Genomic DNA, 27,959 nt, shown 5'->3' with positions numbered 1-27,959 from the left:
TCACATTTTACTGTGGAACGTTGTTAGATGCATTACTATGAACTTTGGGGTGGGGGAAAGGGTCAACATGGAAAAAAATTCAGGCATTTCCGTTTTTCTACACTTGTCTGTATCTCTCCCCAGTAATGCATTATTTGATTAGTTTTCTCATTCGTTCATTCCACAAATATTCCCTGGCCATTGAAATGGACTACTTGTCTCAGAATACAAAGCTACATGAGATGTGGTCCTTGTCCTCAATAAGCACACAAGTCAGGGAGATAGAGGGGAGATTATGAGTAAGGAAGAGATATAGAGGTAAAGAGGGGAGGTGTCCAAGCTGGAGGCATCTCAAGGGAGAGGGAAGAGTCTGGAGGTTTACGGAGAAGATAGCTCTTGGGGGTTTTGCCCTTTGAGCCTCTCACAGAGGTTCTGGGCCAAGGAGGACTTTGCAGCTTTCATCAGGGCCAGCCTGGTGTCACCCAAATACCTAGAGGAGTGAGGAGATGCCAGAAATCCCAGGTTGTGACAGCACCTGAGTAGGCACTGCAAAGGACTAAAGATGCTACTCAGAAGGAAGGATGATCCCCAAGACAAAAAATATGCGTTATAGGAATTATATTTTGGTCCTCAAACTTCTGGTTCTATAAACGCTGTTCTCACTGGCGGGGAAGTAAGATTGGGACCTGGCTAGTGGAGATTCAGTTTCTTCATTTGTCACTTGATGCCTGTGAAACCTTTGCCAAAAGCCTGACTTCTTGGAACTTTGGTTTTCTCACCCATCAAGTGAGAATAATGATAATAATAACAATAATGCCTACCCCACTGATCTCTTAGGGCTGTTATGAGACTTAAAGGATGCTGTGCAAAGTTTGAAACTGTGCCATAACTCTTTGCAGTCATTATTATTAGTATTGGCAAAAATGTCCATTTCTGCATCCCCTTCCATTTGAGTGGTGAGCGTTTTCCTCGCCCTGTTATTAAGAGGTCACTCGTGTCAATGCTGAGAGGCCCGTGGCAGCCTGACAGTTTGATGTTGCATCTGTGAGAAGTGATTAACTGGAGCAATCTCTCCTTAAGGTTTGATGAATGCATTAATTTTTAGAAGCAAACCTGTTTGAATTGTGGTTTGATGTCTAATGCTTGCAGGATTATATAATTGAATTGTAGATGCTAAATTGCATGTTCTGAAATACTGAGAAATAGTCCCATTCTCATATAGGCTTAACATCCATCTAGAATATTCCAATTGCTTGTTGCTAGGAGATACATGTGTTACATGGCAAACATGTGCTCATGTGGACTCACCCACCCATGAGGATGGCATAGGTGAGGAAAGAAGGAGAAGATGAGAAAGATTTTATGAGATAAACTCAATTGTGAAAACTATTACATGATGGTGGACAATTTCAGCTTCAATTCACCTGACGATGACTCTGGCTTCAATAATTAATGACCCTGTTATTAGATTTCTGAGGCAGGCAGCATCTCATTGCAAGGGACCATTTTGATGAATGAATAATCATAATAAATACAAACCACTGGCCAGAGGGCCAGCTTCTACTGTCTGCTTAGCTGGAACATGAATGAACCCAGCCCTGGTTGCAACATTCTCATGGCCATTCTTTTGGAATCCCAAGTCGGGGAAGAACCTGGAGGGTCATTATGACGTGTCCTTTGTCTTCAGGCAAGATTATCTCCAAACCAACCCATTGGGGTAGAACCCACATTGATACTCTCCTGGGAACAGGCTCAAGGCTATCGGGAAATCTTCTGACTTGTGTCAAATCTAACATTTGTCTTTCATTTAGTTGAGACCAATCTACATATGTCCAGGTTAAAGGTAAGCTCCTTCCCACCCTCCAGAAGACACAGGCAGTGGCTCAGGTGACCTGCTAGCATGGAACCTGTCTCTCTCAACAATAAGTTACTGATCACCTGCTACGTGTGAGGTGCTCTCCTGGACGTGTTTCATTTTATGGTATTCGACATCTGTTTTCTCATGTGACCCTCACATGAGATTTTATGTGTTTAGGTCATGGTGTGGGGTGTGACCATTATAGGAGGGATGAAAAAAAATGAAGCTTGAAGAAGTTATGTGAATTGCCTGAAGTCCAGAGATGGCAAAGTTCAAACTCAAGTCTCCTGGCTCCAAGCCCATGTGTTTCCTCTTCTACTACATCTACCACTCCCCCTGGGCTGCCTTGTGGCACTGTCTGTTTCTGTGGAGACTGGTACATCTGCCTTAGTGTCTTCCAGCTGGGTGATGCTTGTGTTAAGGCTCCATATTCTGGAGGTGTCCCAGGAATTCTCCACTGGAAAAGGGAAACAGGACTAACCCTAGGTCTTGAAGGGTTTCCCTTAGAGCTTGGGACAGTCAGAGGAAAGCACTGAGTGTCCAGGGTTTGGTCATCTTTAAGTGCTCTTTTGCTTTTGAAATAGAAATAGAGCTTGCATCTGTTGAGCCTGTAGTACTAGCTCCTTCTCTAGGTGATTTTGGGGGCACTGCATGTTGAATCCTCACATCAACCTCATGAGGTTTGCACTGTTGTTACCCCCAAGTTGTGGATGGGGAAAGTGAACTGTGGGGAGTTTACATACAGAGGTGGCAAATGGCCAAACTGGGATTTGAACCCCTCCTGGGGATCTGCTCTTAGCCTCTCTACCATGTTAAGGGCCCTGGGATCCAGCACCCCCTCCTTCTGTCTGATGCCCTTGGTCCATAGAAGGAAAAGCCCAGACCTCCTGGTGTCCTGGACACTCAGAGATAATCAAAGCCTGGAAACTCAGCCTTTCCACCTGAAAAGTGAAAGAAAAGTCAATCAAAGAAAAATGACAGAATTGTTTTCTAATATTTTCATTAATTAAAATTATGGTTCCTGATTTCATCTTTTTGACATCCAACACCAATGTACCAATAATCAAGCCCCTGGAATAATGGTGTTTAATAAAAAGGGTGAAACCTGCAAGGCTTTTAGGCAACACATTTACCATGGCTGGAGAGTAGAGGGATGTGTTGGTGTGATTCTGTGTGTCCCTTGGTACCTCAAACACCCATGACGTTTAGTAAGACTGTGTGACAACAGCACTGAGCAGTTTAAGTACTTGTAATCCACTGCTTGGGGCCAGGCTGAGACTCAGAACTGGGTGTTCTTGCTTTTTTGCATTCGCTGCTGATTATGTTGAGGAATTAGATGTGAAGGTGGGCCAGGGATGGGGCAGATGGGCATATTGAATGTGTACCCAGAAACACAGTGAGGGTTTGCGGTCAGTGATGTGGAGTTTCTATCCACTTGGCAAGGGGGAGGGAGGGTGAGTCTATACAATTTAGTCACTCCCTGGGTCATCGTATCTGACACCAAGCACAACATGAGCAGCTCCAGTTAGCAGGAAAAGGCGAAAACCTTCCCTTGGACCTCCTGCCTGGACCTCCCTGCTCTGAAGCAGGAACTGAAAGTAAAATGCTGTGTGGGCCAGCCCTGCTGGGTCTGCGAAAGGAGAGGTGACTGCAGCGGCAGCTAGTGGGCCAGCCCCTGGCAGCACATGAAGCCATAGTGATGCCCCAGCTGCTGGGCTTGTCAGCCACAAAGGCCCCCGCTCCAGCCTGCCCCCTACAGGAGTGTCTCTGGAGAGGTATTTCCAAATAGCCCATTCCCTGGCCCTCTTCATTTTTGTGTTAATTATGTGCCACCTGAGGCCTTTATGATGTTCTATATGCCCGCTTCTTCTCCCATGTTGTTTTGCCTCCTGTGACACTGGAACTGGATCCTGAACAAGGGGATAGTCTAGGAAGGGCACCCCACCTGCCATAATGGGAGCCTTCCAGCACCTCAGACTCTTTATCATCCAATTCATGGGGAGCAGTGATTGGACAAGCAGGACATGCTCCATCCTCAGGCTGTGAGTGCTCCAGCCAAGATGATTGAACCTCTTCTGGGGTAGGGACTGTTTGCCAATGGTTTGCTGCATCAGATGGCCTTTTGGATCCTGGGCACAGCTACAATCATGGAAAGGATCTTGGAAGCCACTAAGCCAGCCCTGTCATTTTGCAGATGAGGAAACTGAAGACTGGGAGGGAGGATATTCAGCTTGAATTTAGGGTCAGCAAGAGGATGCATTGAGGAAAGAGCCCAAGGTGGTCAGCGTCCAGTTGGTATCTCTATACCTCATGGTTCTGTCCTCCTGCCTCATTGCCCCAGGCTTGGATCCTCAAAATACGGAACTGATCTCCAGGAGATAAATGTATCAAGTCAAAGACAGTCTTCAAGAAAAGAAAGGCACTCTGTTTTGCAGTAGGGAGCACTCTGCTGGGGGCCCATGTGGCTCAGACGTTGATGGAGCCGTCATCACTGTAAGTGGAGATAGTAAGCACTGTCCTAACTAAATCACAACTCTTTGCTGCTTTTATATAAAGATTACTCATGTTGTAATAATAGCCCATAAATTAATAAGAACCATTAAGTTTATGGGCTTCTCCTAGTCAGAGTCCTTTCTAGCTATCAATTTGGTTTTTAATAAACTCTCTGTGACTTATAAAACCACGGTAGTCAAGTTTTGGTCTGACTGAGTGGCATTTCTGATACTGACTTCCTTCTCTACATGTGCGGCAATGAAGGTAAAAGGACCCATAACAAAACAATTAGATTGCAAAACGTGTCAATTTGTCACATTAGGCAGCTGCATTAAGGCCAATGTACTTCCTTCAGGGTCTGGGTGCCTGCAACCACTGGGGGTCTTGCAAGCATCTAGCAGGATAGGAGAATAGCTCAGATGGAAGAACAGACAACAAACCCACCGCTCACTGAGATCCTGTGAAGGACGAACCCCTGTGCAGTGGCAATATTGAGTGGGAACCATGTCTGCCCCAGCAAGGAACTTAACTTCCCATCTAAAAATCATACCAGTCCTGCATACCTCATAGGAGCAATGGAAGATAAAAATAAGTCAAGGTTCAGTACAAGCTCCATCTCATGGAAAATATGAAAGTGCCATCATCCAATAATCATAATACAGAGCTATGATACGCAAAATGCCTTTCATCATTCTAAGCTCTGTGCCAAGCACTAGACATTCATTCTTGTTTTTGATCCCTGCTGCACCCCTAGCAGGCAAGAAATCTTGCTCTCCCAAGGCTAAGAGAGGATGGCAACTTGCTTAAGGCAACACAGTCAGCCTACTGTGGCAAATTCAGACTTCTGATGCAGGTCATTGGCTCCAAAGACCACAGGCCTACACTGCCCCAGACCATTTAACATGTCATTTTTATTAGGTTATATTTGTCCTAAGTCACTCCATACTTCTTAAATATTTTCTATCAATTGTCAAAAATACAAATACAGGCCAGGCGTGGTGGCTCACACCTGTAATCCCAGCATTTTGTGAGGCTGAGGCAGGTGGATCACGAGGTCAGGAGATCGAGACCATCCTGGCTAATACAGTGAAACCTCGTCTCTACTAGAAATACAAAAAATGAGCCGGGTGTGGTGACACGTGCCTGTAGTCCCAGCTACTCAGGAGGCTGAGGCAGGAGAATCGCTTGAACCTGGGAGGCGGAGGTTGCAGTGAGCCGAGATCGTGCCACTGCACTTCAGCCTGGGCAACAGAGTAAAACCCCAAATCAAAAAATAAATGAATAAATAAATAAATACAATCTAAGATATTTTTACTAATAGCCCAGACTTGGATTCTGCAAAAGATGTGCAATCTCTGTTAATAACCAACACAAGTAATTTCAGATAGAACTACTACCGAAATAGGTATCAGACTACTTAAGTAGGTTGATGCAACTTAACCTCTCTTTCCTAAGAGTAGCTAGAAGCCCTACAGACTTGAAGGGTAGGGGATGAGGGATAGACATTGAGGATCCTGGAAATGAATTAGTGCTCTTTCCTCCATGCTATGGTATCTCTTAGGCTGGGTGGTAGAATTAGTGGCCCATAATTCTGCATTTCATTGCAATCCAAGCTGCAGTGAGGTGGAGCTGAGGCCCCAGCATTGAAGTTGAGTGAGAAAAAGGCACCTGAAACTCAACTGCATTTCAGTTGGTGATTGGTCTTCATGGGAACTGCTAAAATGTAAAGAGAGTGGCTTTGTGGCCCGTAACGTGGAATCTGCAATCATACCTCCCGTGGCATTTTTGGAGCTACCCATGACCTTGATAAGCTGCTATTAACAGGGATGGATTTGGCTGTGTCTCATCTGCAGTGCCCTCCAAAGGTCTGACAAAGAGCTGAGCAAATAGATTTTACAAGAATGTTCCCTATTTTGTTCCCAGTACCGAACAGAGTGTCTTATACATAGCACACACTGATACATATTTGCCAAACAAGACAGATATTAATGCCTTAATTTACTGAAACAAAGACTCTAAGAAGCTAAATGCATTAACTTGTTACACATCACACAGATCCAACTAATGTACAAGGTAAGATTTGAAGTTGGGTCTGTCTGAATGTAGAGTCAGTCCCTGCCTCAATCACTAAAACACTTCTGGAACCTTCTGGGGAGACTGAATCTATAAGATCCTTGTCACAAGCACCTCGGGTAATTTTGGTGCAAGTGGATCACACTTGAGAAAAGGCCATTTTAGTGATATTTGAATGACAGCTGACATGTTTGAGCTCTTACTCTGCCCTCAGCATACTTGTATAATCTTCTCATCAACCCTAGGATGTAGGTTCTATGACTCTTGCATTCTAGAGATTGAAAACATCAAACCAAACGTGAAGCACTGAGCGGTTGGGTAACCAGCTCTGGTCCCTGAGTTGGTGAGGGACGGATTCAGAAGAGGACTCCCACTGTGACACCGCAGAGGACCTGCTCTTGGCCACCACACTCTGCCAGCTCTGCAAGAAGGGGAGGGAGGGAGGGAGGGTGGAGCATGATGGGCTCTTACTGTCTCCATTCGGTTGTGTCTTAGCATAAGGGGAACTGAGTCCTTAGGCCCCTCCAGCAGGAAAGGCCCACAGCAGCAGCCCCTCCCGCCCTGGGAGTCAGTCTGTATTCACACCTAAGGGCGGAGCTAAGTTGTGAATTTGACAAAGGACTTGCGCAGTGTCTCTAGTTGCCCCGGTTACAGCTGTTGTCAGTGTCCACCAATGGATGAGGAGGTGCTTCCTGCAGATTGCTCTCTTAGCCACAATTCCCTCATTTATGGCAGCAAAGCAAGCCAGTGATTGCAAAAGACAGAAATAAAACAGAAAATCTTGGAATGAGCATCCTCCTATAAAAAGCGTAGAGTGACATCAATAACAGTTAGACACCTTCTCCCCACCTTCGCACAACTGTAACTTTTTGGCTGTTAAAGGAGCAGATGATCGTATTTCTAAAGAAAGAATGCCATGATTCAAGCCCTAGAATGAATAAAGACTCATTTATGGGAGGTTATACCCAGAGGAAAATAGTAAACGGGCACGTGTTTTAGCCCTTTTAGACTTGTAAATGGTCCACATGTGGTGTGCTCCAAAAATGGTGAAATCATCCCGTAAAGCACTCACAGCACTGACTGCTGCTTGTGGCATCACGGGGAAAAGTAAAAAGGCCCATGCACAGAGGGTTTTTTTTAACTTTTCCTCGAGACAGAGTCTCGCTCTGTTGCCCAGGCTGGAGTGCAGTGACGTGATCTTGGCTCACTGTAACCCTCGCTTCCTGGGTTCAAGGGATTCTCCTGCCTCAGCCTCCTGAGTAGCTGGGATTACAGGCATGCGCCACCACGGCCGGCTAATTTTTATACTTTTAGTAGAGATGGAATTTCACCATGTTGGTCAGGCTGGTTTTGAACTCCTGATCTCAAGTGATCCACCAACCTTGGCCCCCCAAAGTGCTAGGATTACAGGCATGAGCCACAGCGCCCAGCTGGGTTTTTAAATTAATATATGCCCTCCTGTACTAACTATATTTTAAATTTTCTATGTTTTTGTGATGTTTTGACATCTCGGGTCTTACAAACTGGAGGAGAGATGTCCTTTCCTGGGGTTAACTAATTCCTAGAGATCCCAAGCAACTTGCTCATAAGCACACTTTTGATATGCAAACCAACTAATTCAGAGTTCATACTCTTACCCGCCTCCTTTATCAGGGTGCTGCCATCTGGGACACAACCCTTCTGCCCTAAATTGCCCCAGGGCCAGCTACCAGACAACTAGGACCCCGCATATAACCCAGAGCACACTGAACATATTCAAACTCGTTTGAACCAACCCTAAGCCTGCTCAACCCCTTACCCTGCCTCGACTGCTCCTTCTCCTGAAAACCACCATAAAGCTGCCTCTCCGTGCTTCTTCCTCGCTTCTTCTGCCTCCTGGCCGACCCTGGTGCTTCCCCGCGTGGCTCTGTGTGGCGTGGCTTGCCCCCTCCTCTTGGGAACTATGAGTAACAAACTGTCTTTTTGATGGTAATGATTGGTAATGATCCCCTGATCTGTTGACGCTCTGAATCACCTCCTTACTGAAAACCACAATACATTCTTCTAATTCTTACAAAGGGAATCCCACCTCCATCTGTTTATAAATCAAGAAGGGTTCTTCACATGCTCTGAAAACTTTCATACAAAGTAGGTTGCTCGTGCCATCGTAGAAGCACGGTTAAGAGTAGGGATGTTTGGAGATGAAGACACGTGATTGACTCCTGACTCCTGTTTACTTGTGTGGCCCTGTGCAGGTTATTCCCTTTAAGTCTCAGCTTTGTCATATGAAAATGCCACAGCGGACGTGCGCCTCACGTGGTTGCGGGGTTTCCATGAGACGATGGATGTAAAGAACCCAGCAGGCCATTGGCTTTCAGTTAGTACGGCACAAACAGTAGCTTTTCAGCAGTTATTTTCTCCCCAGTCCACAGCCTTGGTACTGTCACTCCACAGCCCCTGGGTGAGGCTCTGACACTTTGCAGGGAGGACGCATTCTCATCAGAAAGAGACGGAACAGGTCTCAGAAGCTCACTTTCAGAGGGCTTGCCTTTCAACTCAAAGCCCGTGGGGATGCTGGGGACACAGCCTGCCTGCCATGTGAGACACCACCATGTGCCAGAGAGCTCAGCCTGTGGAACACACAGCAAAACTGCAACTATCTTCCCTTCTATTCATTTGCGCTCACTGTCCTGTGAAAACCTCCTCTCTGTGAAATTGGTGGAGTCATGATTTTGGGGCTGGACCATCTGCCTGGTCCCAAATGTAATTCATGAACTTGGAGGGATCTGCATTAACTGTTCATTTCAGCAGGAAGAATTATCAATTCATTTCACAGCTTTGAGAATCTGCACCTTTTTTCTGGACTGTGGCAGGCATATATGGGTTCTGGCATTCTGATTAGCAAAGCGGCCAAATTTTCCCTTTTTTTGCAAAATCCTCCGTCTTCCACTTTAATATGAGTGCCAGTAAATATTTTATGCCGAGGTCTTTTCAGAGCACTGTATCCTATTTAAAGGCATATATTTCCACCCTAGATATATATTTCTTTAGTAGATGTACACATGTAACACACATATAAAATAAATGAAAGTAGTATATTTTCTAGTTATCTCCAAAGAAGTAAAACTAATTAGATAGAATGAAGGATGGGCTATGCTGATTAATTTAATTATCTGTTTAACTAAAGGGCTAAACAGAAAGCTTATTGAGTTCTACCTACTGGTAATAAAAAAAATCCTTCAAATGTTACAGACCACTTGTATGCCTTCATAGACTGAACCATGTAATTAATTTTGAGAATTAGCTCTGACCCTCAAGTTCACTAGTGCTGACTATCAAGGGTTAGCTGATATAAAAATTGATTTGATGAATTTCATGTGTTCTAAAAAATGTTAGAAACAAAATATATGTAATAAAAATCTTCATAGCTATTTTTATCATTGCATCTTATGCCTGTAAGTGGATAAACAGGATTTAATTCCCACTAACAGAATTGGGTAATCAAGTTTAATTAAAAAGTATTTTATCATTAAACGTCTCACATCTCCAGCGCAGAAGATAATGGCTCTTTCCAAACACAATGGCTATATTACCATGTTTGGCAAAGATTTACTGCCCTCTTTATCACATTATGGTATATACATCCCCAAAGAAAGCCTTCTGAAAATCTTTTATGCATCAATCCTTAGAGAGCTATTTACTATTAATGTATGGTTTTTTCTTTAATAACTTAAAGTGATCGCACCATAACATAAAGAGACACCACTGACGCGGACTCATCTTGGTCTTCTTCTGAATTCTGGGAATCCAGAGCTCTGGCTCATGCCACTAATAGCCAGGGAGTTGGAGAAATGATTTGCTGCTCTGGAGCTCAGCTTCCTGATTTTGGGAGGCGGGATGTCTTGGGAGGTTCTCCCCACATCTGAATTCTGGATTATATGGGCCTTATGTAGTGGTAGGGGTGTGTACTTGATAACCAAACATCCTGGTTTACCCAGCATTTGAAGAGAGGGTTCTGTGGACTTAGGAATTGAGTGGAAACACTGGAAACTCCAGGGACAATTTGGACAGTTGGCTACCCCTGGTTGTGAGGGGGGGCTGGTGTTTGGTGTGTGTGGGCATAGCCTCTGATTTTTATTAGAATTATAAATCTATATATATATAAAAAATATATTGTATATATTACAGGATTATAAATTATAGTATGAATTATATCAATAGGATAAATATTAGCCAAATCATATTTTATTTAATAATAATATATGATTATTTATATATTGTATAGAATTAAAAACTATACATTAATTTTATAATATATAGAATTAATTTATTAATATTTATTAGAATTATAAATTTAAATTTATAAATTATAAATATATAGATTATTATTTTAATTCCAAGCATTGGGGTGAGAAGGAAGATCCACAGGCAAAGTACTTTGTATATTTTCCGGCACAGAAGCACTAAGTAAACATTACCTATGATTATTATTGTTGTTTTTCTCAAGTGTTTCCACACTTGTCATCTCAGAGCCACAGTGCCTGTGTGTGTGGCTGAGGTGCTCAGACTGACAGGTGAAATGACTTCATTAGTGCCCTGGCTCCTGGTGGGATGACAGTGGAAACCCAGCCTTCTGAGTTGAAGAACTGGAACAAACATTAGCCCTGACACGTTGATCTCAGTTTACCTTTGTGAGAAATAGGAATGAAATGTGAACATCTATTTCAGGTGATGTCATAAAGCCCGATTCAGAAGATGGCTATGATTTCAACAGCCTGTCGGCAGCATAGATTTCAGAGTAACTTACAATCAATAATTAATCTAAACAACAGTGCCGTGTGCACCCCATTATTAAAACAGAAGGGGAAACAAAAGGAGGATTGCTTTTGAAGGCTCGTGTTGCAGGGGCTTCTGCTGGATACTAAAAAGCAAATGATAGTTGGGGATTGTTTGTTATTCACAGGAGGAATCGGATTTCTTTGTGTTTATAAAGTCACCTTGGTATCTGGAAGGACAGCAGAAGCTATCAGAGCCTACTTTACTTAGCAGTCTAGGATGCTAATTTATTTGCCTTTTTCTTATATTAATATCCTTATCTGTAAAAGGGGGAAGAAAATAAGGCTGTTTTGAGGAGATGTGGCTGAGACAATGGAAAAAGAGAATTATACTCCCGAAATCCCAGCACTCTGGGAGGCTGAGGTAAGAGCAACGCTTGATTCCAGGGATATGAGACCAGGTGGGCAACATGATGAAACCCCATCTCTATACAAAAAAAAATGACATTTAACTGGGTGTGGTGGTGTGTATCTGTGGTCCCAGCTACTCAGGAGGTTAAGTTGGGAGGACTGCCTGAGCGTGGGTGGCTGAGGCTGCAATAAGCCATGATTGAGCCACTACTCCAAAACAAAACAAAACAAAACAAAACAAAAAAAAAACATAAAACAAAAAACAAAGGAAAGATGAATCAGGCCAAGCACAGTGGCGCAAGCCTGTAATCCCTAATCCTAGAACTTTGGGAGGCTGAGGCTGGTGGATCACCTGAGGTCAGGGGTTCAAGACAAGCCTGGCCTACATGGCAAAACCCCATCTCTACCAAAAAATGCAAAAACTAGCTGGACGTAGTGGCACATGCCTGTGGTCCCAGGTATTTGGGAGGCCGATGCAGGAGAATTGCTTGAACCTGGGAGGTGGAGGTTGCAGTGAGTCAAGATCACACCACTGCACTCCAGTCTGTGTGAGAGTCCGTCTCAATCTCTCCATATAGATATATCTATATATCTCCATATATATCTATATATCTCCATATATATACATATATACTATATATATGTGTATATATGTGTGTGTATATACATATATACACACACACACACAATCACAATAGTCCTGATTGTCCATGTTTCTGGGGACAGCAGCAGGAGCTGCTCAGAAGATTCCCGAGAGGGCTGGGCAAGCTTGGAGTGGGATGGAACAGCTACTTGTAGTGCTCAAAAAATGATGGTCCCCTCGGAGGAGCTAAAGTCTGTATTGAGGTTTATGATGGTTTCCACTATGTGTGGACTCATGCCGGGTTCATCCTTAGCTAAGTCTTCCGTGCCATTCCCCTGCAGATGGTTGTACAGGCAAGGGTGGATACCTTTTCTCTCCCATGCTCATTCCACTGTCCCAGACTATATTGTCCCTCTCCATGCTCCTTCTGTCACCAACAGGTTTCCCATTCCCCCAGCCTTACATCACCGGCCCAATCACCCAACTGAGGAGCGAGCCTGTGAGTGGATAGTCCCTGGGAACGCTGCCACCAAAACAGCGTATTTGAAAACGTACAGATAAGATAGAACCAGGCTGGGCCTGTTCCCAGCATGCTGGGTAAGAGGTTGCAGAGAATGAGCATGACACTGGGCACACCTGGAAATTGCTCCTGGAAATGTACAATGTGGACTGGCGTAGGTGGGCGCCTTGTAGGTACTCACTCACTTAGTCCTCACATCAACGGTACACATAGGTACTGGGTTCTCCTGGTGTCACAGACCCCTCTGCAGTGGCCACAGCTCAATGGCCTCCGTCTGCCTGCCTATCCTTCAGCTTCAGTGTGCTTTGCTGCTGACAGCTCCCACCTGCTCCCCGCTTCAGAGGATGGCCTTTGGGCTCCTGATGCTGTTTGGGTCAAAGGAAGAGATCCAGGGGCGCACTGGATTTAAGGCCACGCTGCCCCCCTTGCCGTGACTCAACTGGTGAGAAGGTCTGAAAGCTGAGCTCCCTTTCCCGAAGAGGCAGCAAACTCTGAGATGCAATTTGCACTGCAGACTCCCATGGGGTGGGAACAGGCAGCAGCTGGGACTTCACCTGAGCTTGCACCGTCAGGCGGTTGCTTCTTCCATCTATATTGCTTGCCTTACACCTCTACTGGTTTTCCTGGGAGCACTTCCTTGCCGGGCATGGTGGCGGGCGCCTGTAGTCCCAGCTGCTCGGGAGGCTGAGGCAGGAGAATGGCGTGAACCCGGGAGGCGGAGCTTGCAGTGAGCCGAGATCGCGCCACTGCACTCCAGCATGGGCGACAGAGTGAGACTCTGTCTCAAATAAAAAAAAAAAAAGTAAAAGAATAATCACTTCCACTCAAATCTTGGGTTCACACCCACTTTTCCCCAGGAGGGATTAGAGGTCCATAAAGAAGCAGTCACGGTCCAGGCTCACACAGCTAAGACGTGGAGGAGCAGGGGCGGGGAGCAGGGGCGGGGAGCAGGGGCGTGGCTGGAGGCTGGGTGCTTGTCGGTTCTCCAGCTGCCTATAATAACGAGCCCGATGCTAGCTTACCCAGAAGGGGCGAAGATAAGCGCAGGGGTGGGATGGGGGCTGCTGGGCAGAGCCTGGAAGATGAGTCCTCATTGATGAGGAAGCCCGTGGAGTTGGTCCACTGATGATAAAATCAGCTGGGAAAGTCGATGGAGTTTCCCAGGGCTTGAAGTCCATTGACTTTCCCAGCTGATGTTACCAAAGCTTTCTGCTGACGGTACCTGTTTTCCCACAGGCCCCTGGCACTGGTTCTCTCCAGAGGCTGAGTTTCCCTGGGGAGAGAGGAGTGTCCAGCGTGACCACCGTTGGCTGACTTCCCATCCATTATTCCTTGTTTCCTCCGCTGGGGCCCACCAGCCCCACAGTGGATGAAACCACTTATCATCACGGTTCCCAGAGAGGACGGGCTGGCCCAAGTCTGCATTGTCACCTGCTCTGGGGAAAACAAAGCCCCCTCCCCCCGACTCCCCGCCCTCCCCGCAGCATGCTGGGCACAGGGCCAGCCTGTTCTATGTTTTCAGTAAATTTTCAAACACGCTGGTTTTGGTGGCAGCTTTCACAGTGATTATCTCATTAGGGGCTTGGCCCTGAAACACCTTATTTATTGTGGATTGAGGAAAGTTCACCTTTTCAACCACTAAAACAAAAACAAAACAAAACAAAACAAAAAAAACAAAAGAAATAAAAGAACCAGGCTATAGTTTTCCTGGAAAATTTTTGCTTGTGGGAAAATACCTCCCTGGCCCATAGAGAGACGCTGTCACCAACAGTGTGGAGTTATCAGATGGGACTGGTCCGGCTTCGTGGGGGCCGGTATCAATGTCCAGGTAGTTTCCAGACCTTGTTTTGTTTCCTCTGTCCTCTTTGTAAACCCACGGATTGAACCTCATGGGCCCACAAGTTCCTGATTGCTTCGTATATATTGTACAGATTTGTTTGGGAAAATAAAATAGATCTTGCTCTATCCTGACAGAGCAGGGCCAATATTCTCTAGGAGAGGGGAGAACTCTAGAATGGATGGCAGCACTGTGAGTGCGTAACCCAAACAGCACGCTGAAATAGTAAAACCCTGCTGCAGGGGCAGATGGCTGCTGGGAGAATATTTATAGCAGGGATCTAGAAATAACTGTAAGGGAAAAGCCTTCTGAGGAGGAATGGAACAAGAGTCTTCAGGGTGGCACTTGGAGACACTCTTGTTCTTGCCTGAGGTCCTGGAGGGCTGCAGGCTGACCGCTGCATGGGAGAGAATATACGAGGTATTCACAGGGTACACAGAAGTCATAATACTTTGTGTAGATCTGTGCCGCACAGATATGAGAGCTAGGGCTTGGAAACAGGAAGAGAAGTGGGAGGATGGTTAGGAGCATAACTGGTAAATGTTGTACACTCAAGGCAGAACCCGTGCAAGGACCGGGCACTGCAGAGCTCCAGGACAAGAGCTTGGGGACACGACAGTCAGCCAGCCCATGGGCATCATGGAAACAGCACTTTGCAGGCATCTGAGTGAAGCACAGGAAGGAAATGGAGACACGGGTCCAGGAGCACAGGGTCGGGTTAGAATCAGACAGCATCCCTCCAGCCGCTCCGTGCTAAAGCTTTCATCAATTGCTCAGACAGTGGGGATTCAGTTAACATTGGAACCACACTGCAATGAGGCCTGGGTACTACTTGTAATTTTCTGTTTATTTCTAACTTTATGAACGGCATCAAGTATTCTTCATAGCATGGATTCAGTACTTTGCAACAAATCTCTTTGCCATGGGTATACATTCATGAGTTTCAGCTTTCATTAAAGAGAAGTACCCAAATGAATTACCCAGACTTAATATTTGAAAATTTAATTTTGTTTATGTTTATTTTCATTTTTTAAGAGACAGGGTTTCACTATGCTCAGGCTGGACTCAAACTCTTGGGCACAAGTGATCCTCCTGCCTCAGCCTCCTGAGGAGCTGGGACTATAGGCACACACTGCCACGCCCAGCTCAAACTAACATTTTACTACCTTGTGAAATATTGCCTAGTCATTATCCCAGGTCCCTGACAACACAGACCAGCACAACATCAGAAGGACATCAAACCTGTTATAACTGCAAGGTGTGCACAGGATTTCAAGAAAAGAGATAGAAGAATGTTTAGATTCCTAAAAATCTTCTTAAAAGAGAACTCCTAGCTTTCCACAAAATTCACTTAATTTCTGAAGTGATTTTATCTTTTAAAAGCACATTAAAAAGCAATCAGGTGTTGTGTGTGTGTGCATCTGTACAGCAGTAAAGGTTGTCTCCCACATGGCATTTTAAAAAGGCAAACAAACCCCGCACACCACTAGAACTCAATTTTGGAGAAAATTGCTGCATGAAAAAATTGCACTGTGTGTATAAAGATTTTTTTTAAAGAGTGTCTCTTCCTGAACTGACATGTTCGTTCTTAGATTTTTTGTTTTCTTTTGTTGTTGTTTTGAGACGGAGTTTCACTCTGTCACCAGGCTGGACCGCAGTGGCGTGATCTCGGCTCACTGCAACCTCCGCCTCCCAGGTTCAAGTGATCTTTCTCTGCCTCAGCCTCCTGAGTAGCTGGGATGACAGGCACGGGCCACCATGCCCAGCTAATTTTTTTGTATTTTTAGTAGAGACAGGGTTTCACCATGTTGGCCAGGATGGTCTCGATCTCTTGACCTTGGGATCCACCTGCCTTGGCCTTCCAAAGTGCTGGGATTACAGGTGTGAGCCACTGTGCCCGGCCCATTCTTAGTTTTTTTACTTGGGTGTTTTTCCCTGTCTGCCTCATTTCAATAGGGAAACCAAGAAAAGCTTGGCATTTATTTGCTTTTCAGTTAATATATCATGTGATTTATTCAATGCATCTTTAAGTCTCCAACTGGAATCACCAATGTTCTTAACAACTTAGGTTACTCACTTTCAAGATACTGAACATATTATTACAAACACAACCATTCTGGAAAATACAACTGTCCACTACATATAGAAACTTGGCCTCAGATGACTGTCTTCTTAGCAAGGGACAATTTCTATTCCCCTGAACCCCACCTCACAGCTCTTGATGACATGATTGAAGCTAAGGCAAGGTCATTTTCTACTCCTGACTTGAATCTTTCTTACAGCAAGTTAACCAGGAGGGGGCTTGAGTGGTCCCAAGCTTCACACTCGAAGCCAGGCAGGTTTCTTAGGTCTGCTCCCAGACTGTACTGGCTACTGGGGGCACCTGACCGTGTAGAACCCAGCAGACAGTGACCGGGTAAATACTCAGCACTCGGGTTCCATTCTCTGGTTGAATAAAGGCAGCATCAACCTGCCTATGGACAGTGATTGAAAGCATTTCACTCCAAATTGAGCTGCACACTCGTGTCTTCAGGCACAGCCAGGCATAGCCAGGACAGTTGGTTGCAACAGGACTGGGCCGACTGGGAGCTGAGTGAGGCGGGGCTGGGAATAGACTCTGTTGCTGGCCTTAGGAGAACACGCAAGGGCAAAATGAGAATCTGGAGGTAGCTGTAAGCTCTCTGATGGCAGGGACTGTGTCTTACTTCCACTGTGTCTCCAGTGCCCAGGTCAGAGTCTAGCACATAGTAACCTTCATCAATGTTCGTTTAGTATAGACATCAGAGAAAGCTGGGGTTTGCAGGGGTGATCTTCATCGAAGGGATGCATCGTGGTGTCCCATTTAGTGGAGGACACTGTTGGGGACCTGGAGGCGGTGACATTCAGCAGTTCATAGGCATGTGGCTGGCACTCAAGGAAGGAGTCTGTCATCAAATGGGGGGGGTCCCAGGACCAGGCTGGGATACAAAGGTGGGACTTTAGGCCTTGGAGACTTTGGCCACAGCAAGGTAGGACTAGATGAGGTCAACTGTTCACCAGAATGGAACTCAGGCCTAGGAGATAGCAGAGACCTAGGTATAGAGAAAGAACCAGGAATGCGGAGAAATCCAGTTGTGAGGACTGAAGTGTAAAGTCAATATATTTGGCCCAGTGATGCTGCTGTGCCCAAGAGTGTTCAGCTGGAACTAGAGCTCCCTGCATCACTTCTGTTAAGGATCCAAGACCAAGGCCAGGGCAGGGGGCATGAACGGGGATCACATGGGAGGGGGGAGGTACAGAGGCTGTGGAATGACTGTGCCTGCCTTTCCCAGCAAGGTTGGTCTTTGTAGGCTGCCTGTATGGCTCAGCAGTTTCTGGAAACCGCCGTTTCAGTTTATTTATGATTGTTTTCTTCCCCTCTGAACAAAGTGCATTTAGGTTAAAAACCAGGCAGCACATAAATAAACTAATTGGAAGTGTGTGCACTAAGATTTTAGTGTCTTTTAATAAATTCAAAATTTTAGAGTCTTCCCAAAGCAGAAGTAATATAAGATCCTAAGCTTTACCTGCTAGGAAAATGTTAACATTGAGTTTAAAAGGAAGAAAAAGGGTTCTTCCTGGTTGAGAAAGGGAGACGGTGGTTATATGGAGAAATTAATCAAAGGATAATGACACTTAAATCCTTGACATAATCATGAGGTTCACTCACCATCTAAAGAAAACACACACTTATAATGCTCACACCCACTCATACATAATAAAAGCTTCGACGGGATGAGTGGGACCTGCTTGTACGCACTATTTTCTGCAAAGAAAATATGTTTATAGGCAACAAACAAATGTCTTTGATTTCAACCGTATTATGAATAAAATTATCAGCAGAGTGCTAAGAGGAGGTTCCATAATAAATGTTGGCATTTCGTCATTTAATAGAGACTAGATATCCTGCTTAAAGCTGCAGTTTGTCTCTTATTACAAATGTCACAGCCCATGACTCTTAGAAGGATGTTTACGACCCACAATTAGATATCCTAGAATGTTTAATTCTGCTTGCCTTTGAATTTCTTTTCAAAAGCAGTCCTCTTTCCCTCACTGTTCACTGCCACCTAGTGAATTTAGCTGGGAAAGAAACCATAGCTGGAAAGAAGATGCTTTTTTAAAAGGCAACAGCTTTCACCAGTGACTTGCCTTGTCAAACGATAATGGAGCAGGAGGATGGAGGCTTTTGCCAAACAGGCCGTGGCAAGGACAATGAAATTCGATCCATCAGAGCAGAACACATTAACAAAGCCCCTGTCCAGGGGAAGCTTCTGGAAGGAGCAGCTCAGGTGAGCTGAGCTCCTCATGACAGCTCTGGGCTTCTGATCTGACAGTCTGGTTCAAAAGAAACAAAGTCTGTTCCCTTTGATTCCCCTTTGATTGAACCCAAATGCCAGGCAACGTGGCGCATTGCCCATCCTGGGCAGATGTTAGGGGCTTGGTACAGAGAAAGGGTGCGTGCAATGATGAGGCCTGTGCAGGAGCCCCAGTCTACATGGGAGGCAACAAAACCATGTTAACGAGACCCCCTAGGGGATGATCACAGAACTGAAGCAAGTGGTAATCAGAATGGAAATGTAATGATGTGTCGCTATCCTGCTATCCTGCTTCCTGGCTCTGGTGTGGGCCAGTCTCCTTTCATTGTGAACACAAAGGCTATAGTCTCCTTTCAAACGGAGAGCAGCTTCTACCCAGGGTCATCCGTGCTGTTCCTCCCACACCCAAACAGAAAACTGCAAGAGAGAGGTGGGCGTGGTACTGATTCAGTGAGCCCTGCATGGCTCCATGCGGCCCTACTAGAAAAATCCTATCGCTTCAGAAACCTCCTTGCCTCTCTCTATTGGGCATGAGGTCGGCAAGAGTGATCTTTGGTGACTCTGCTCTGTCCAGGTTCTTTGCAAGAGCTGGAGAAGTAGATTGCTCAGGTTAGAGGTGTAATTAATACCCCTGCAGTCCCCCAGAAAGATGCATTGAAGATTTGCAGTGGCTACTGCCATTGGCCCATGTGTGTGTGCACATGCCAAGTGTGCATGTGTGGACATACGTGCATGTATGTATATCTATGCCTATGCATGAAGGTGTATGCTTGTGTGTGCACATGTGTATGTGGGTGTGTGTGAACCAAGAGTATGTGGGGGAACCAAGAGATCCATACATCCATATGCATGGATGTATATCTGTGTATATGTACACATGTGCATGTGTGTGTGTGAATATAAAGGAACTGAAGATTTTGAGTCTCTTATTGATGCAAATTGTCTCCGAAGGGTGAGTTTTAATGACTGTGACAGTTAAGGGGAAACCAAGACAAAGAAACCAATGATTTTAATAATTAAATGAGACCAAAATAAAACTCTAAGATTTATTTTTTTCACTCAGGAGACCACTGGCCATTCAGCTCATGACACTTCTCCCCATCAGCATTCTCCAGAGTAAGTGCTTCTCTCCCCAGGAACTAGTTCAAATTTTAAAGGATTCTGCATGGGACTGCCTGGATGCTTCCTGCTAGCCATCACTTTCATGCTCAGAATAGATTTGCCCCCTTGCAAAAGTGGTGCTGTCACTTGGCACTGGGCCACTCACTGATTTGATGCCATTCGTATCGTAATTTACAGTTGTCGAGTGAATTGGGAGGCTTGAACTATCCATGGGTACATAAGCTATTAATAGAACAATGCATAAAGAGCCGAAGCACCTCGCTGGGACACTGCAGTTTGAATTATTTTACATACACACTTCTAAATGCACTCTCAACCTTAGCACTTTGCAGCAGCCTGTGGGCCAGTGTTGCTCACTGCATCCATTTCTCCAAAATCATCGTTCCTCTCCAGTGTGCTGGATTGGATCCCTGTTCAATACCAAGCAATGAAACAAAGACCACATGTGCCAGTTTTAGCCCATATATGATGTGGTGTATAAATAAGCATAGCTAACATGCTTTCCAAAACATGACCCACTTCTCCAGAGTTTAATCATGCTGGGACCTCTTCCAGAGGGTGGGGGTCCCTCTCCAGGGCAAGTCCACACCAATAGAAATAACCAGAGCACTCACTGTCCACGAATCAATAAAACCAGAAGATGAACAGGAAGACATAAGGAAAGCAAGTGGAAACTGGAACGCTACAGTAATGCTCTGAATTTGGATCGTATGTGCCCAATTGTGAGAAGCTGCAAAAATAACCCTCACCATCCTGTTCTTGGGGAAAAAAAGGCACCAAGCCTTCTGCTGTGATCAGGTTGTTCCCCTCCAAAATTCATCTGTTGAAATCTAATTCCCAACGTGTGGGTATTAAGAAGTGAGACTTTCGGGGGTGATTAGATCATGAAAGTGGAATCTTCATGAATGGGGTTAGTATCCTTATAAAACAGGCTGGAGGGAACCTGTTTGCCCCTTCTGTCATGTGAGGACACATAGAAGGGACATCTGTGAGAAATGGGCCCTCGCCAGACACCAGATCTGCTGTTGCCTTGATCTTGAACTTCCCAGCCTCCAAAACTGTGAGCAATCAATTTCTGTGGCTTTTAAACTACCCAGTCCAAGGTATTTTGTTATAGCAGCCTGAACTGACTAAGCCACCTGCTGACTTGACTTCTTTCCCTGGCAACAATTATGGAGAGAGACTTCCGATCTCAGAAGCCCACTGAGGGAGGTATGTAGGGAGCTCAGATGTGAGTTCCTAACAGAAATCTAGGCAACTTTGGGGCAAATAATTACTTCTTAACCCAACTCTGCAAATAAGTAAGTTTTTCAATATTAGATAATTCACACCAAAATTACAAAACATAAATCACCTAAAGAGGGAAAGGTTGAAGCAGCTAATTTTGTAGGGGACTCACTTTGCTTGGCCAAGAAAATAATTGGGCAGACCTGAACTCTGCTCTGCAGGAGTTGATGACTCAGGAGAGACATCTGAGCATGAGCTGCAGCGGCAGTGAAATGGGAACATTACGACAGTGCATTCTTTCCCACCCACATTATGTTTAGCTGCATTGCATCTTATTTATTCACTAAAGAACAAAAAACGCAGGCCGGGTGTGGTGGCTCACGCCTGTAATCCCAGCACTTTGGGAGGCCAATGCAGGTCGATCACCTGAGGTCAGGAGTCCACGACCAGCCTAGCCAACATGGTGAAACCCCATCCCCGCTAAAAATACAAAAATTAGCCGGGGTGGTGGTGGGCGCCTGTAACCCCAGCTACCCTGGAGGATGAGGCAGGAGAATCACTTGAACTCGGAGGAGGCGGAGATTAGAGATTGCAGTGAGCTGAGATTGTGCCATTGCACTCCAGCCTGGGCAACACAATGAGACTCCATCTCAAAAAAAAAAAAGACGTCATTTGTGGATGGAAGACATCCTGGTATACGCCATGGATTCTCTATCTATAGGAAATTTTAGAAATAGAATTTTAGAAAAATTTTAATTGCTTAAATGAGTCACAATGAGGTTTTAAAAATTTCATTCTCATTGCAGACTTTTGTTCTCTGGCTAACAGGAAGGTTTAAGGCAGTAAGAAATAATAATAATTATTATGATAATAAAGTAGCTTGTATTTCATGAGCACTAACTATGTTCTAGGCAACTGTACTAAATGCTTTTAAGTGAATCATCTGTTTAATCTTAATTTTCACAGTGTTCTTTAAGATAATCTTACCTGTCTGCCTTACGGAGGAGGAAGCTGAATTGCCCAAGGTTCAACAGCTAACATAGCACAGAACTGAGATGAAAACTTTGGATTGTTAGATTCCAAATTTAGTGCTCTTAATTATTATCTTATACTTGTAGATATATTATGTGTTAGGTATTTAGTTTTATATATACTGGTTAGTTTTAGTTTTAGCTTATATATAAACTATTTAGTTTTAGTTTTATATATTTTAGCATGTCCAGTAAAACACTCATTATAGTCTAAATGTAGAGGGCAGAGTTAGCAAATAGATGAGAGATAAAAGAGAAAAAACTCAGAAAACTTCCAAGATAATTATGAAAGAATACCTATGACTTCTTGAACACATATGTGTAAATTATAATTTATAAATTATAGAATTATATAAAAATGATGACGACAGTATAGGTATAGAAAGAAACGATATCATGCTATAGTATAATGTATTTTCCGAAATCCAGGGAATCCAGGAAGTTCTTGCTGGATTATTGTGGCAGCCTTCAAACTGGTCACCCCTAATTCCTGTCTCTGTTCTAGTAAATCCATTCCTGTAAATTTCCATTAGAGTGGTGGTCCTAAAATGCAGGTCATATCATTCTCTCCGATATTCTATCTATCTATCTATTTATTTATTTATTTATTTATTTATTTATTTATTTATTTATTTTTTGAGACGGAGTCTCACTCTGTCACCCAGGCTGGAGTGTAATGGCATGATCTCAGCTCACTGCAAGCTCCGTCCCCCAGGCTCACGCCATTCTCCTGCTTCAGCCTCAGTAGTGGCTGGGACTACAGGGGCCCAACACCACGTCCGGCTAATTTTTTTTGTATTTTTAGTAGAGACGAGGTTTCACTGTGTTTGCCAGGATGGTCTCAATCTCCTGACCTCGTGATCCGCCTGCCTCGGCCTCCCAAAGTGCTGGGATTACAGGCGTGAGCCCCCGTGCCTGGCTCTCCGATATTCTCAACCCAACATTTTTCAATCATTCCCTTTGTTTGACTGATAAAGGAAATACTTCTGAATATGGTTCTCAAGAATGCCCCAGTCTAGTCTCTTACCCTAGTGCCTCCCTAGCACCCGTGTGGACAACTTTATTCAATGGTCACAAAGTCTGAGGCTTTCACTCACATCATGGACCCGACCTGTCCTGCTTCCCTGGCACAGTACAACATAGTGGGCATGCATATGAGCTTTGGAGTCAATGGAACCTGGATTGGAACTCCAGCTCTGCCACTTTTCAGTGGTAGGACCTTGGACTACCTGTCTAGCTTTCCTAAGCCTTCTGTTCTTCATCTGAAAACGTGCATTGTTGAGAGCATCCAGCGAAATCACAGGAGCACTCCACTTTGCACACAGTATTCAGGAAATGGAAGCTGTTTTTATTTGCCTTGGGGAACTCTATGCTCTTTCTCAGATCCGGTTTTGGAGGACACCCTGGTATATAGGCGTCACCCCATCTCAGTCAAGCCTCAGACTCCATCAATATCACACTCAGGCCTGACATGTGGCCTAAGCCCATATCCATGGTTCAGTTTTCCTCTTACTCCTAGTCCTGATATAATTCCAATCACCTCTTCCTAATGTGTCCAGTAAAATGCTCAATATAGTCTCAATTTATAGGGCAGAGTTAGCAAAGAGATGAGAGACAGAAGAGAAAAAAAAATCAGAAAACTTCCAAGATAATTATGATCAGAATAGCTATGACTTCTCGAACACTATGTGGCAAATCCTGCTTTAAGTGTTTATGTGCACAGCCATCCCTCCGGGTATGGAGGGGATTGATTCCAGGACCCCTGCCTATGTCCAAATCCAGGAATACCCAACTCCTACAGTCAGCCCTGCAGAACTCCTATACGAAAGTTGGCCCTGGTTGTATGTGCATATTCACAACCCATGAATATGATATTTTTGATCCTCATTTGGTTGATTAAGAAAAGCCATGTGTAAGTGGACCCTGTGTAGTTCAAATCCATGTTGCTCAAGGGTCTGCTGTACTTACTTAATAAATTTTCAAGAGTGGTATAATTTTTAATGGTCTCTTTTACGTCTACTACCTAAAGAGATTAAATAAATTATAAAATGATGGAGCCCAATACTTTTTTTAACTTTTTTATTTTTGGAGACGTGGTCTCCCTCTGTTGTCCAGGCTGGCCTCAAACTCTTGGGCTCAAGCGATCTTCCAGGCTCAGCTTACCAAGTAGCTGTAGCCTGGTTTGAACCAAAGCAACCTGACTTGAGGGTCTGGGTTCTGAGCAAGTACTTTCTCCCTCCATTCCCTGTCTGGCGCTTTCCTCAGTTCTCTGTCCCTGCCATTTATACAAACTCTCAGGTAGAGCACAGATCTCTGGTTTTCACCCCCACGTGCCGGACAGGCGGCTCATCCACTCCTTGTTTTGCAGTCAGCTCAGCAAACCCAGTTGCGGTGCCTGGCTGGCTCTGTCATTTATGTCAACTTCATTTCCACTGTCGTCTCGATTTACCTGAACTTATGAATTTAAAATCACTTATCGCATGTGGTGAAAGGAAACGTTTCCATTTTCTATCAGTTTTTTATTGGAAGTAGCATCCATGCTAGAGCTTCAAAGAATTCATTAGAAATATTGGACTGCAGCCAGAGCTTGAGACTCTTGGACGCTTGGAAAAAACATCTAGAAAATTCCTTGTGAAAATATTTCCAAATTACTCTATCATTATAATTATTCTATCATTATCTGCAAGGATAGGCTGGGTTTGGGTCCTGGAAAACTTAGAGAGGTTTTAGGAAGAGCTATTTCAAAATGGCTTTTCCACCGTATTTCCCCCCTGTCCTACTAAAAGTGTGAATAAATGAAAGACATCAACCTTTCTATATGCAGTTACAGTCTACGATCTGGGGTATTTTATTTTATATACTTGCTACGTCTTAGGACAAGCTGCACAGTGAGTCAATATGAGAAAAGCCAATCTGTTCGAGATTGTTGAAGTTAAGATTATCGAAGATTATTTCATGCTGAAAATAGAATATATATATATTTCTGATTGATAGGATTTTAGGTGGATTTCATTTTCCCCACCCTACTACCTATACTTTTTAGGTTTTCTAATAACAGAAAAAAATAAATATCTAAAGGAAAATCAATCACTTGATGACTTTACTGGGAAAACTCTGAACTAGAAGTTTGGAGTGTTAAATACAGTTTTAACTCTGTGTTAACTTTGTACAAGTCTTTCAGCATCTCAGAGTCCAAGCTTTTGTGTCCTCGCAATGTGTGGGTTCGATGGAACTGTGATGTTTAGATGTCAGGCCCCAAACCTTAGGGTTCCCACAAGAACTTCTGACATTCCCTAACCCCTTAGCCCTGAACCACCACAGGTTTCTACCAAAACAGCTCTGTGTTGTCTATTATATGTTTTACCTTTTAATATTCCCTATACTATTTCTATTTGAAAACATTTGACTTATAACCAAAAAGTTTGAAAATCTCTGGGCTAAGTGGCTTCTCACCTGTGATTTTATAATCCTCTTGTCAATCCTATATCTCATGACAACTGCAGGATTTCCCAGAACTTTCTACAGTGATCCTTCTTGGAGGCAATAAAACTCATGGAATTGGTCTGCAATAATTAACTTTGCTAAGACACTTCCCAAACTTTTTTCTTAAAATCATTACTTGCTGCGGGGTCTTATGAGTAGATAAAATAGAACTAGGTAGTCTGCTCCTCAAAAGAGCCTCAGATACTCACCATTGTCTGAAATTCCAAGACACTCATTTATGCTCTATTCCAATGTAGGTGTGCATTAGTTTCAACACATCTTTTGAGACAGGAGGAGAGAGGGAAAAATAACAGTGGGAACCTAGGGAGACAGCACATCAGATGATGGGCGAAGTGGTGAAGAAAGGAGATGAAAAGAAAATTGATGACACTTTCTACTTATGTCATATCTTATCCATATTTGGACCTCATCTTCATGGTCACCATCTCCATGCTTATGAGCTTCTACCTTCACATATGCCTGGCTTCTAACACGACACAACACAACACAACACAACACAACACAACACATCTCTCCTTGTGAATAGTGCCCATAAACTCTTCAGAGAGCAAAGCACCGAGGTATATTCTCTTCCTCTTCCCTTACTCTTCATTTTGGGATACCCTTTCAAGAGCATCTTGTCTAATTTTAGACATATCCCCCATCAATTATTGGATGAGCATCATTACTCAGCTATTTGTAGAACTTAATGAAAAAAATTAAGCTGCTTTTACTGGATTTAAGTCCAACCCATAGACGACCATGCTTTTAGGGAATAGAAGATGCACATTTCCTTCCATTTAAACATCTTTTGGGAAAACACAGGATGCAAAGGAGCTCAGAAAAAGCTACAAGAAAAGAACACAAGTGAGGTGGTCCGTAGATTGGAAGATTCTTTCCTAAGTGACAGAGCCTAAGGTTCCCGTACCAGCTGTAAGTCTCCTGGAATACCTTCACAGCATGCAGCTTAATCACCTTCAACAGATGTACTGGGCCGGACATGATGACTCACGCCTGTAATCCCAGCACCTCGGGAGGCCGAGGCGGGTAGATAACTTGAGGACAGGACTTTGAGACCAGCCTGGCCAACATAGTGAAACCTCATCTCTACTAAAATATAAAAACTAGCTGGGTGTGGTGGCACAGGCCTATAGTTCCAGCTACTCGGGAGGCTGAGGCAGGAGAATCACTTGAATCTGGAAGGCAGACACACTGAGTAATTCCCTGCTTATTTCTCATTCACCCAGCTCTTCATTGCACAGGTATGTCAGGGTGCTCTGACCACAGAGAACCAAGACCCAATCCACCCTCCCACAATGCACTGGTTATCTCACAACCCACAGTTTGAAACGTTTTGGAAATTAAGGGACTTTTAGTGGGAAGGGATACTTCAGAGAAGCTTTTCCCTGTAAATTTTCTCAATTTTATCCACAGCAAATATCTGAACTTCAAAAGCTTACTCAAATTAGATGGATTTGGCTTCTAGTACAACTTTCTTGAGTCTTGAAGATAGTGAGAAAAAAAAAGTCCTGCAGAAATGAATTGCGAAGAGAAGGGCTTGGGTGTTCTCATTTTGGCATGTAGCCCTTAAAGAGATCCGACAGCTCAATTTTCCAATATGATATGCAGGAAATATGAAATTAGCTCTCAATTATATCTGGTACAGTGATTATGTGCATGGGAGGTTTCACGTGGGGCAACCTGTCACAGCCACTTTCTGAAGCTTTATTTTCCTAGAATTCAAAACCCAGCCGGTAAGAAATTGAAAGCACTTAGAAGAAAGTTGAAAGGAGGAAAATATTTACTTTTTGTTCTATGTGGGTGTCATTCCTATCTAATTTCATAACAGAAGCCTCTCTTCCACACAGGTGCCTTGGCCAACAGCAGGCCCTATTGCTGAAGTGAAAAGATGGCCAGCATCCACCCCTACATGCTTCATCTTCTCCATGTAAGAAAACATTCATTTTAATCAGATCAGCAACATGCCCATCTAATCTAAAATATTATACAAATACATCCTCACTCACATGTGTTCCATGACTAAGCTTTGCCTCATGGGGTGTTAATAGAAATCTCCTGAAACAGGTGGGGGATAATCTTCTCTCTCTTTTTCCTACTGCAGCCTGGAATACAGATGTGATGCCTGGATCTCAAGTAGCCACTTGGGGCCATGAGGTGATCCACTGAGGATGGTAGAGGAGCAAAATACCAGAGGCCTGGGTCTCTGTTGACTAAAGAACTTCCAAAAGAGCCC

The 27,959-nt window shown here is 44.2% G+C and overlaps 1 long non-coding RNA gene across 2 annotated transcripts; it reads left to right on the top strand.

Moving 5' to 3' along the window:
- Positions 1-1,683: 1,683 nt before the first annotated feature.
- On the top strand, positions 1,684-27,959 carry LOC108531211 (uncharacterized). Of its 2 annotated transcripts, XR_001886098.1 has the most exons (5): positions 1,684-1,822; positions 11,488-11,581; positions 19,906-19,958; positions 27,574-27,653; positions 27,828-27,959. It is a non-coding gene; the product is annotated as an uncharacterized LOC108531211 (long non-coding RNA). The 2 variants fall into 2 exon arrangements; XR_001886095.1 differs by lacking the exon at positions 19,906-19,958.

The sequence above is a fragment of the Rhinopithecus bieti genome, unplaced genomic scaffold (genome assembly GCF_001698545.2).
Source record: "Rhinopithecus bieti isolate Rb0 unplaced genomic scaffold, ASM169854v2 scaffold_1012, whole genome shotgun sequence".
Classification (NCBI taxonomy): Eukaryota; Metazoa; Chordata; class Mammalia; order Primates; family Cercopithecidae; genus Rhinopithecus; species Rhinopithecus bieti.
This window is presented reverse-complemented; position numbering and strand designations above follow the sequence as displayed.